The 11,429-nt window shown below is 32.6% G+C and overlaps 2 pseudogenes; both read right to left on the reverse strand.

Moving 5' to 3' along the window:
- Window positions 1-2,249: 2,249 nt before the first annotated feature.
- LOC115991451 lies at window positions 2,250-10,479 on the reverse strand (annotated as a pseudogene).
- LOC115951689 lies at window positions 10,432-11,069 on the reverse strand (annotated as a pseudogene).
- Between the last annotated feature and the right edge of the window lie 360 nt (window positions 11,070-11,429).

Here is an 11,429-nt window from a genome sequence, read left to right on the forward strand (position 1 = left end):
AACGCAAAGGGTTTTGGGATGGTGCAGACTTATGTTTTGGTGCCATTGACACACTAACGTAAACAAGAGAGAGAGAGGGGGAAGAAAGAGACAATCAGAAAAGCTCCAAACAATTCAAATATATAGAAATATACTGAATGTAAGGTACGTATGCATGAAAATGCATGAGCATGTGATGTGCAAAGCAAAAAGAATCTTGGGCTTAGCCCAATCCAAACCTACCAGCACACAATCAGTTTTACATATATAACACACATCTAAATGGATTAAAATATAGTTATAATGCATGTGTGATGCAATGCATGAGGTTTTAAACTCATTTAATCAAAAACCCAATTAATTTAGTCAAGTGAATTAATTAAGTTAATTAACATGCAAACACGTGATAGCACAAACAAATCACTAATAAACTAAATATGTAGCGGAAAATAAATTGACACGGTGATTTGTTTATGAATGGAGAAAACCAACACGACAAAAACCTCACCGGGTGATTTTAAGGTCATCACTCTCGAAATTCCACCATTATCACAACAATCGGTTACAAGTAAAGGAATCCCAGTACCTTATACCAACCTACAGTTGAACCCTTATCCTAATACCCAATTGGACTTGTTCTATAATAACAATTTCTCCTTTTGATGCACAGCTCCCAATACGTGACTAACCAATTACGCAAATCCAAGTACGCGACTTCAATCACCAACTAGAGAAGATTGTTGGTTACAAAGTTCTTCAGTTCATCTACGATGAAGATCAAAAAGATGCTTGGTCACAAAACCCCACAGTGCACAAACACAGCAACTTCTTTACAAGAATGATGAACTAGGGAAAATTCTGTCTCCAGTCACAATTTGCTTGAACAAACTTTACTCAACACTTGTGCAACTTGTGAACTCTTTGACAGTCCTTAAAATAATCATTTCATATGTCTAGGGTTGTGAGAAAAGAAAGTCTAAACACATAATCACGAATTGGAGTCAAAACAGAACTGAAATTTTGTTTTTCATAAACCTCGATAGATACCCTATCTGTCGAGCCACGGGCTTCAACAGTTCTACAAGTCTTGATAGATAGCTAGCTGTCAAGTTTTAATGAACAATACTTCTTCAGCTTGTTTCTTGGACAGACTTGCATGGCTTTAACACTTGATATTGAAAAATAATTTCTTGAAATATTAAACATATCCTAGATCTACCCAATTACAAGTAAAGTGCATTTTGTCAAAAGATTAGCCAATTACATAAAATAGTGACATATGTTCCTAACAAGTGAATCACATATGTCCTAACACTAATTACACAAAAACACCCCCTTAGCATAACTATACAAAAATTTGCAAAATTTGAAGTTCTCTTCTAAATATACACGAGAATCTTTAGCTCTTGTAAAAATTTTAAATATCTTCACTATACAAAAATTTGCAAAAGTTACAGTCCTCTTATAAATATACAATATAATTATAGCTCTGGTAAAAAATTGATATTCCTTTTTTTTTATTAACTTTTTGGTACTCTCTCCTCTCTTGTACCCTCTCTCCTTTGCTATCTCATTAGATCTACAGTGGCTAATCACTCTCTCTTACTCTCATGACAATACCAAAGATGGTGGTCTCATCGAATCAATGATGAATGGCAATTTTTTTTTCTTTTTTAAATTAATTTGGTAGCTAAGAAAATGTGGTGGTGATCTAAAATCTATCAATATTTTCATCCGAAAAAACGTTGTAAAAAACTAATTTATCATAATAAAATCTTCTTATTAATTTACCATAATTAAAGAACATTGTTATCATCAATTATTGTTCATGAAGATGCTTTTTTGAGAAGCCCGATTTGTGTTGAAAAGCAATGCATAAACATTTAGGGCTTGTTTGGATTGAGGGAGAGGGATGGGAAGTAGGGTAAAGTTGGCTAAAAATTAAGAGTAGAAATCAATTTTTGGTCTACTCTACTCTACTCTACTCTACTCTCTCTCCCTTCCCCTCAATCCAAACAAGCACTTAGTTTCAAAAGACACAAATAGTGTTGGAAATTTTTCAAGAAAAGAAGGAAACTAATCTACATCATACAACATTCATGTGACATGCCACTAAAATTTAATAAACAATAACCCTTACTCAGTCCAATAACACAATAATTCACTCTACTGATGACATCATGAAGATACTAGATGTAGTCATTTGCTAGAGATTCTTCAAATGGACAACACATTAACACACTTGAAAAAAGAAAGAAGAGTAAGTTTGCAATTAAAAAACAAAGATTATTATTACAAAGACCTTCAATAGGCTGCTGGTACTTTACTAAGTGAGAATCATTTTCGAACCTTAACTACCTTGTTGAAGTACATTATATAATAACGAAATAGTTGTAAGTCCAACCTATTTGGCTCATTATTATTTTAATTTTTTTACTATTATCAAGCTTAAAGTCTTGAAAACTCCGTAAATAATTGTGAAGAAGGCATGACATTTTATGATCATGCAGAACAAAAAAGTTAAGTTCTACTCAATAACCATGCAATGTGAAAGGTCCTGGATGAAGGCATTGATGCTGGTTTCAGATGATCCTCCTTTTGCAATTGCACGTTGACAAAAATCTGTTGAAATTCGCTTGCTCTTGTCCTAATTTCTTTCACTTCATCATTTTCCAAATTCATAAATTTCTGCACTAGCCTTGATATTTCCACTCTTGTTACCAAATTGTCCATTCCCATATCTTGCTTCACTCTCGACCCAATTTTCCAATCTTCCACAATTAGTTTACTATTCAAGATTTGATCAAAGACTATGGGAAATGTAAGAAAAGGAAGACCACATAACATTCCTTCTCGAGTGGAACTCCACCCACAATGTGACAAAAAGCCCCCAACAGAAGAATGAGATAAGACTCTCAATTGATTGCACCAAGGTACTACTAATCCTATATGACTACAAAGCTCTTTCAATCTGTTAGTCTCGTCACGTGCCACCCAAAAGAATCTAACACCACTATCACGCAAACCAAATGCAATTTCATCCATTTGGGCAGTAGAAACTGAATGAAAACTTCCCATTGAAATATATAGAACGGAACTTCGAGGTTGGCAATCTAGCCAATGTAGATAGTTGTTGTCATTGTGGTTTGTGTTTTCACCAAAATCAAAATTAGGTACGATTTGACCCATAGCATATACCGGGAATGAGAATTTTGCTTTTAGAACATCGAATACTTTGGATTCGAGCTCATAAATGGAAGTTAATAAGAGATATTGTGCTTTGTTTACCCATGAAAAAACTTCGAGAATCATTTGCATCATTTGTTGGTTTCTCCAATCAAAAGGAATATCCCCTAGTTGTATGGAGGAAATTCCAGGGATGTAATCTACATGCTTCTCGGATTTTGCTGACATAAAAAATAAATAAAAAAAACCAATGGTATCAATAGAAATCCACAATTAGGTAAACATAATCCTGGTAAAAGTATGACAATGAAGACACTATGTTAATTGGTCATTAGTTCACTTATTTTTCTAACTGTTTTGAAGTTTTGTTCAAGTTACTATGAAAACAAAGTTGACTAAATGTTGAATTGGATCTTTTTTCTAAAGTAGTTGTAAGGGTTAACTCTCATAGGCAAAAAATTAATAAACTAAAACAAAAAAGTAAGAACAAAATTTGGTTGCAAACTTGGTTATAACATAAGGCTACTACCAACAATAGGAAGATTATGTGTCCTTGTCATATGCAATGCACCTGAAAATGATTGAATACAATCACTTAAGTGTGATTTAGTAAGTAAACACATGACATTTTCTTATTGTTGGTTGTAGCCAAATTTTATCCAAAAAGTAATCCATCCTCTAATTTGTCACGGTGTCCTCTCCACTTTCATAATTCCATTGCTTTTGTTCAGCAACTATAGCTTCATTGTGCACTATCAAATCAATCTCTTTGGTAATCTTACAAAGCAAAGAAAGAAAAAGCACCCCCCACGCCTAGGGGGGAAAAAAATGATTTCTGTGAGAAACCAAGAACGTGACCAAGGAATCATAACATAATTAGGATTTCATCTTTGAAAGCCATAAAAAAAATTTTAAAAAAAAAAATCAACATCAAAGATTGAGAAATATAATAATAATCAAAATTAAATTAATGCATGAAAAATAAAATCGAGATCTATTCAACGTTAACAAAACATAAATAGAAATAAATAACAATTGTTTCTTAATAAATTTTCTTATGTAAATAAACATGACAATCTTATATTTGTAGATACAATTCAAGATCACGCTTCAACGAACTAAAATCAATTTCATTAATTTCAATTTGGGTAGATTTTGTATCAAGATTTTTAAAATTTGATCAAATATCAATTTTAGAGGTTGGCGATTTATGGCTAGTAAAATATGCTATAAGTATAATACGGTAAATATACAGATGAGTATATTTTGGCATCTTTAAAAAAAAGTACATTTCAAAAATTCGGCATAAAAATATGGAAACAAATCAAAAATAGTACATTTATCGTACGGGTATGTTATGTTTATTTTTTATTAAAAATTTTAACAAAAATATGTAAAAGATTTACCATATATATTTTTTATAGATAAAAGCAAATAATCATTGTATCATAACGTTTTTAACTCCTACTAAGTGTGAATTAATCCTTTGAAGATCCCAACAAAATTTAAAGTTCAAAAAAAAAAAATTGATAAGAGGATAGCAACTTTCATTAAGAATAAGATAAAAGCAATACATCTTGAGCCAAAGCAAAATCAATCATACAAAATTTAAATTTTTCTAAGAATGATGTTAGAGATATTACAACTTTAACTATATATGTCATATAAATTGATGCATCACTAATTATAAAAAGTAATTCAAATACTCATTATTATGCACACCAATCACATTCATTGGCTCATCGATTATTAAGTTTTTGTATTAGGAGTTAGGGGTGTGCATGGGTCAAGTTGAGGAGTTTTTTCAACCCAACCCACCACGGTGGGTTATAAAAACCCAACCCATCACAGGGGTCTAAACCAATCCATATGGATCGGGTTGGGTTGGACAATTTTTTTCATTAATTACTATTATTACTATTAAATTGAGCATTAGAACAAAACCACCACAAATAAGAGCAAATTTATAACCAAATAATCATGAGCATAACACCAAACAAATACAAACTATATGAGAAGAATTTAGGGTTTGGGTTTTATTTAGGAAGGGGGGCAAAAAAGTAAATAACAAAATTATATGATAATTTTAAAATTTTAAAATATATTAAATATAGGTGGGTCAGGTTGGGTTAGGTGGATTTGTAAATCTCATGACCCAAACCCAACCTGACCCACTGTAAAAAAAAATCATAACCTAACCCAACCCACCAACCCTTAAAAACCGATACAACCCCATGGGTTGAGTTGGGTTGGGTCGGGTCAGTTTTGGTGGGATGGCGGATTTTTTGTACACCCATATTAGAAGTAATACTACGGTCACAACAATTTCACAACAAATTCTCAGTGGCAAATTGTTACTAGTGATGGTGAATAAAAAAGTGATATTAGTAATGAATTGAGATTATAATCAATACCAACTTACTACCTAGACTTTATTTTAAAATTGTTGTGAAAATATTGTAGATGCAACATTACTAATTTAAGTTGCAGTAGTATTAGTTTCTTTTCTTTTCTTTTCTTTTTTATTAAAGAAACTAAGCATGATTATTTGGGCATTGGAAGCATGAGGCATAGATTTGGGATTTGTGTTTTGTTGTCAGCTTTGATTTTAATTTTTGGGTTATATACTTGAAATATATTAAACATGACCTGCTCATTCTCTTGGGTTTAGTGTTTGACATGTGCACGTTTTTATTGAGATTTTTAAAAATATTTTATATCTCTTGTCTTAAAAGCATTCATATCAGCTCGTCTAAAAGATTCCGTCTATTTTACACCAAAAACCTACTTTTTCTATTTTACACTATCACTTTTACAAAACACCCACATCAGTTCATCTATTCTAACACCCCTCTTATTTAAATAATCAATTTTCTTAATTATTTTATTATTTCTCTCACCTCACCCTTTTTTATACGCGCTCTCTCTCTCTATCATATTTTCTGATTTCTCTCTCTCTCTCTTCTATCTCTCCATACCCGGTCTCTCCCTCTCGGTCTATCTCTCTGTCTCTCCTCTCTCCCTCTCGGTCACAAACCAATCCACATCATCACAGCTCCGATCACCGATCCGCAGCTCCGATCACCGATCCACAGCTCCGATCACAAGCATCGATCCACAGCAGCACCGATCCACAGCTGCACCGATCCATAGCTCCGAGCTCCGATCAAGACCCATACCCACGAGCTCCGACCAAGCGAGACCCACGAGCTCCGATCATTCCAATAAGCACCAATCTGTCTCTTTTTTGTTTTTCCGTTTGGGTTTTTTTTTTTTTTTTTTTTAGCAAGTATATCTCTGTGTTGGTTTTTAAGCACCGATGTCTCTTTTTTGTTTTTCCGTTTGGGTTTGTTTGTTTTTCCGTTTGGGTTTTTTTTTTTTTTTTTTTAGCAAGTATATCTCTGTGTTGGTTTTTCTGTGAGGATGTGTTTGTGTGCATATGAGGAAAAGATTTTTTTTTTTAGCAAGTATATTTCTGTGTTGATTTTTCTGTGAGGATGTGTTTGTGTGCATCTGAGGAAAAGATTTTTTTTTTTAGCAAGTATATTTCTGTGTTGATTTTTCTGTGAGAATGTGTTTGTGTGCATCTAAGCAAAAGAAGATGAGGAGTTGAGGTCGTTGTGCACGGAGAAGAGAGAGAAAAATTGGTGCGAACGGAAATTAATAAAAAACTAAATACACATGCTACAGTGCCCGTGTAAATTTACACGGGTACTGTAGCTCGTTGAAAATTTTAGATGATTATACATGATTTTAGATGGACTGATGTAGTGTGTTTTTTGCTTCAAAATGTGTAAAAATGGTCAAAATGTGTATTTTACACATTTATATACAATTATCCAAGAGCTGATGTGAATGCTCTTACGTTAACCACTGTCAAGTTTCAATAAAAGTTGCTTTTTAATCTCTTTTATAACAATCCGTATAACTCACCGACTTTTCCATAACTAATGCGTGATGTACTGATGTACGTTTAGCCTCATAGTAACGTGTTTGATTTTGTATGTTTGCAGTTGCACACAATACGTAAGACACGAGTAATTTTAATTGTTACGCATGTACGCGTATTGTACAGGTACAATACGTGTACTTACTAACTATACTACGTTATTTTGTCAAAAAAAAACTATACTACGTTATTAATATTGGCTTCTTAATTATTTGCATTTTTTTTCTTTTGAAAAAATCAAATATTATAGTTAGATTTCTCATAATATATAAATTAAATAGAAGTCACATTTATTACTCTTTTTTTTTTTTAATACAAGATAGAATTTTACTCTAAACTAATCTCTAAGTATATATGTGGTATGAAGCTTCCTCCTAGAAACTTGAACTCCGGCCCTTACCTCCCCACACTCCACAAGCACTTATATTTGTGAAGTAACCATCGCACCAAGGGTGTGCAGTGGTTATTTATTACATTATTATATGTCCAATATTCTTCTAAAAGGAAAATTAATTAAAATTGTATTGCCACATTAAAAATAAAATAAAATAAACTCAAACAGGAATTATTAAGATAATTCTTGATGTTGGTACTTGATATTACTTTTGCAGATTGGATTGTCAAAAAGGAAAAATCTACAGGTACTTTGAGATGTCTTTCTCATGCTTTGGACCCTTTGGGGTTTGGGGCGCGACACATTAATCTTTGCGGATTGCAGTGGTTGCTCTCCTTGGTAGAACCACTTAAGGACATCAAGATCAGTGATTGTTGGTGGACACTGGTGGTTGTCCCCAAAGGATGAACTAACTTAAGGGTGTAGGTTATGAGCTAACTTTTAAGGATTTGTTAAAGGAAAAGACTTTTTTTTTTAATGTTTTTTGGGAGGGAGCCACAAGTATGGATCATCTATCTATTATATATTATGGGTCCCTTTAAGTTAAATTTTATTACTTATTAGGAAGCCACACTATAACTTTGGATTCAAACTTTAAATTATTTTATATATCTATAATCTATATCTCTATGCAATATAAAATAAAATAAAAATGACTTTCTATTAATTTTTTCTATTCTTGCCACATGAACTTTTAAAACACTTTTTTTTCACTTCATTATTCTAATATGTATTTTTTTGTTAAGTTTAAATTCTATAAGAATTCACTATAAAAGCTCTTATATTTATCGTCTACATTAGAATTTTTTCATATTATATTTTCTTTAAATAAAATAATAGATTCAATTCCATTAACAAACACAATTATATATTATGAATATCTTTTAACAATCCGTATAACTTGCCGACTTGTCTGTAACTAACATGTGATGTACTAATGTACGTCTAGCCTCATAATAACATGTCTAATTTTATATGTTTGCACACAATACGTAAGACATGAGTAATTTTAATTGTTATACACAGTACAATATGCATACTTATTAACTATACTACATTATCAATATTGGTTTCTTAATTATTTGCATTTTTTTTCTTTTGAAAAAGTCAAATATTATAGTTAGATTTCTCATAATATACAAATTAAATAGAAGTCATATTTATTACATTATTATATGTCCAGTATTCTTCTAAAAGAAAATTAATTAAAATAGTATTGCCACATTAAAAATAAAATATAATAAACTCAAACACATTAATCTTTGCGGTGGTTGCTCTCCTTTGTAGAACCACTTGAGGACATCAAGATCAGTGATTATTGGTGTACATTGATGGTTGTCCTCAAAGGATGAACAAACTTTAAGGGCGGTGGTTATGAGCTAACTTTTAAGGATCGGTTAAAGGTAAAAGGCTCTTTTTTTTGGGTTTTTTTTGGGAGGGAGCCACAAGTATGGATCATCTATCTATTATATTTTATGGGTCCCTTTAAGTTAAATTTTATTACTTATTAGGAAGCCATGCTATAATTTTGGATTCAAATGATAAATTATTTTATATATCTATAATCTAAATCTATATGCAATATAAAATAAAATAAAAATGACTTTATGTTAACTTTTTTTATTATTGTCACGTAAACTTTTAAAGCACTTTTTTTTTTCACATCATTATTCTAATATGTATTTTTCATGGAGTTTAAATTCTATAAGAATTCACTATAAAAGCTTTTATATTTATCGCCTACATTAGAATTGTCATATTATATTTTCTTTAAATAATATAATAGATTCAATTCCATTAACAAACACAATCATATATTATGAATGTCTTTTAATAATTATCTTAGTCCATAACTCCATATTTAATTTTTTTTATTATAAAAAAACATAGAGAAGATAATATTTTTGTTACTTTTGTATGCATTGCTAAGATTACTAACTACTTATAATCAATAATTTTTAATATATATAAAACCAAAGCAATTTGACTTTTGGTTGAACATATAATATTGTATTACATAAATTTTTGAAAACTTACCATTTTAAACATCATTATTTTAATATATATATATATATATATATATAATTAAATTTAAATTTTATTTCATATTTAAACCCACTATTAAATTCTTAGCCCATCATATTTCTTCAAGTTATAGAATTTATAGTTTGATATATAAATAAATCATAATGAATGACTATTAAAAACTAAATCTTTGCTTGGACTGTGTTCTATACCATAAAATGGTAAGGTGGGTTATTTTATTATTGGGATTTTTGTTTTCCAATAGTGCCTTTTTTTTTTCTTTTCTACTCACATATTAAACAAACAAAAAAATTGAAATATTTTATTTATTATTTACTAAGAAAACAAAGAAGTAGAAGGAGATATAAGCAAAAAGAATTTGTATTAATAATTTAATACATACTCACCTGAGTCAGCTGGGAAATGACCATTTTTTACTAAAAGATCCACATGTTGGATGATGGTGAACATGGACGACGCCATGGGCCAAAACGATGCCACTGGAATTTTCCTTCGGTTCCCAACTCCAACTGCCCAGGAAAGAAAAGTATCAGCCATGATAACTGTAACCGGAGGCTCAAGCCGATCAAGGAGCCGCACAAATGGAGCTTCCAACTTTGTCCTGACAGCTTCGGCGAAGGCGTAAATGTCAGCGGCGCGGACTAACTCTGATGGGATAACATTAGGAATGGTGCCGAAGCGAATGTTGTCGGGCTTAGGATCGGAGCCGATGAAACCAAGCCATTCTTCGGTAACGACGAAGGTGACGAGGATATTGCTGTTTTTCGAAGCAAGTGTTTTGCAGAGGTTCATCATGGGGTTGATGTGGCCACGACCGGGATTAGGCATGGCCACCACGTGGCACTGCGTGGCTGATTTAGCTTTGACAGAACTCATTATTCAGAGACGCTAACAGAGGATAGCTAACGAAATTCACAGGCAATTACCGATAAATGCCGTTGAATCCCAAATCAATGGCTACGAGGTTGCCGTTGCCACCGGTGGGCTTCCAAACCTCGACACGTGTCAAGCTGTTATTGGCTAAGTCAACTTGTTGAAGTGACAGCAACAGAAAAAACCAAGCTTGTAGTGTCCACGTGAATGAGAATTTGCTGAGTTCCACCCCTTCCAACTGATAGTCAACCCGTCAAAAGACGAGTTTGAGAGATATCCAAATAAAGAATTGTGCTTTAAAGCGAGTTCAAGCAAGTTTGGTGGGAGTGACCCAATGAGTTTGTTGTAACTCAAATCGAGTCGTCTCAGATTCTGAAGCGAGTTGATTGAGTTTGGAAGAAACCCAGTTAAAGAATTATGAGAAAGGTCCAACGAGTCAAGAGATTTAAGGTTGGTAGTGGATACAGGGACTGAGCCAGAGAACGAGTTGGATCGGAGAGAGAGGGTTTGGAGGTTTGAAAGAGACGAAATGGAAGAAGGTATAGGGCCAAAGAAAGAGTTATCAGAGAAGTCGAGGTAAGTGAGTTGGGAAAGTTGAGAAATGAGTAGGCTGAGTGTACCTGAGTAGCCAGGTGGGTCGAGTCAGGGGTGCAAATAAGGCCGCAACCAAACACTTTTATAATCTACAAAGGTCGTCAAAATACAACACTTGTAGTTGTAGAGTGGCTGCTTGTGAAATTTCACACCTGCGCTTTGATTTGATAACTTTGAAAGTTGAAAGTCATGCAGTGTCGCATGCCATGAGCTCAGCCTTTGTCCTGGTCAAAAAGCGAAACCTCGAGTCTTTGACTAACAAAGTGCAAGTGGAGTGTACTAGTGCAGCAATGGATTTTTATTATATTATTGTAGAAAAATGGTCTGAATTTTAACTAAAGTATTCCCTTCCATCCCTTTTATAGACTTCTCGTCTATGTGAGCCTGACACTTATGACTTTTTAAGAG

Source organism: Quercus lobata, chromosome 1 (assembly GCF_001633185.2).
Source record: "Quercus lobata isolate SW786 chromosome 1, ValleyOak3.0 Primary Assembly, whole genome shotgun sequence".
Lineage (NCBI taxonomy): Eukaryota > Viridiplantae > Streptophyta > Magnoliopsida > Fagales > Fagaceae > Quercus > Quercus lobata.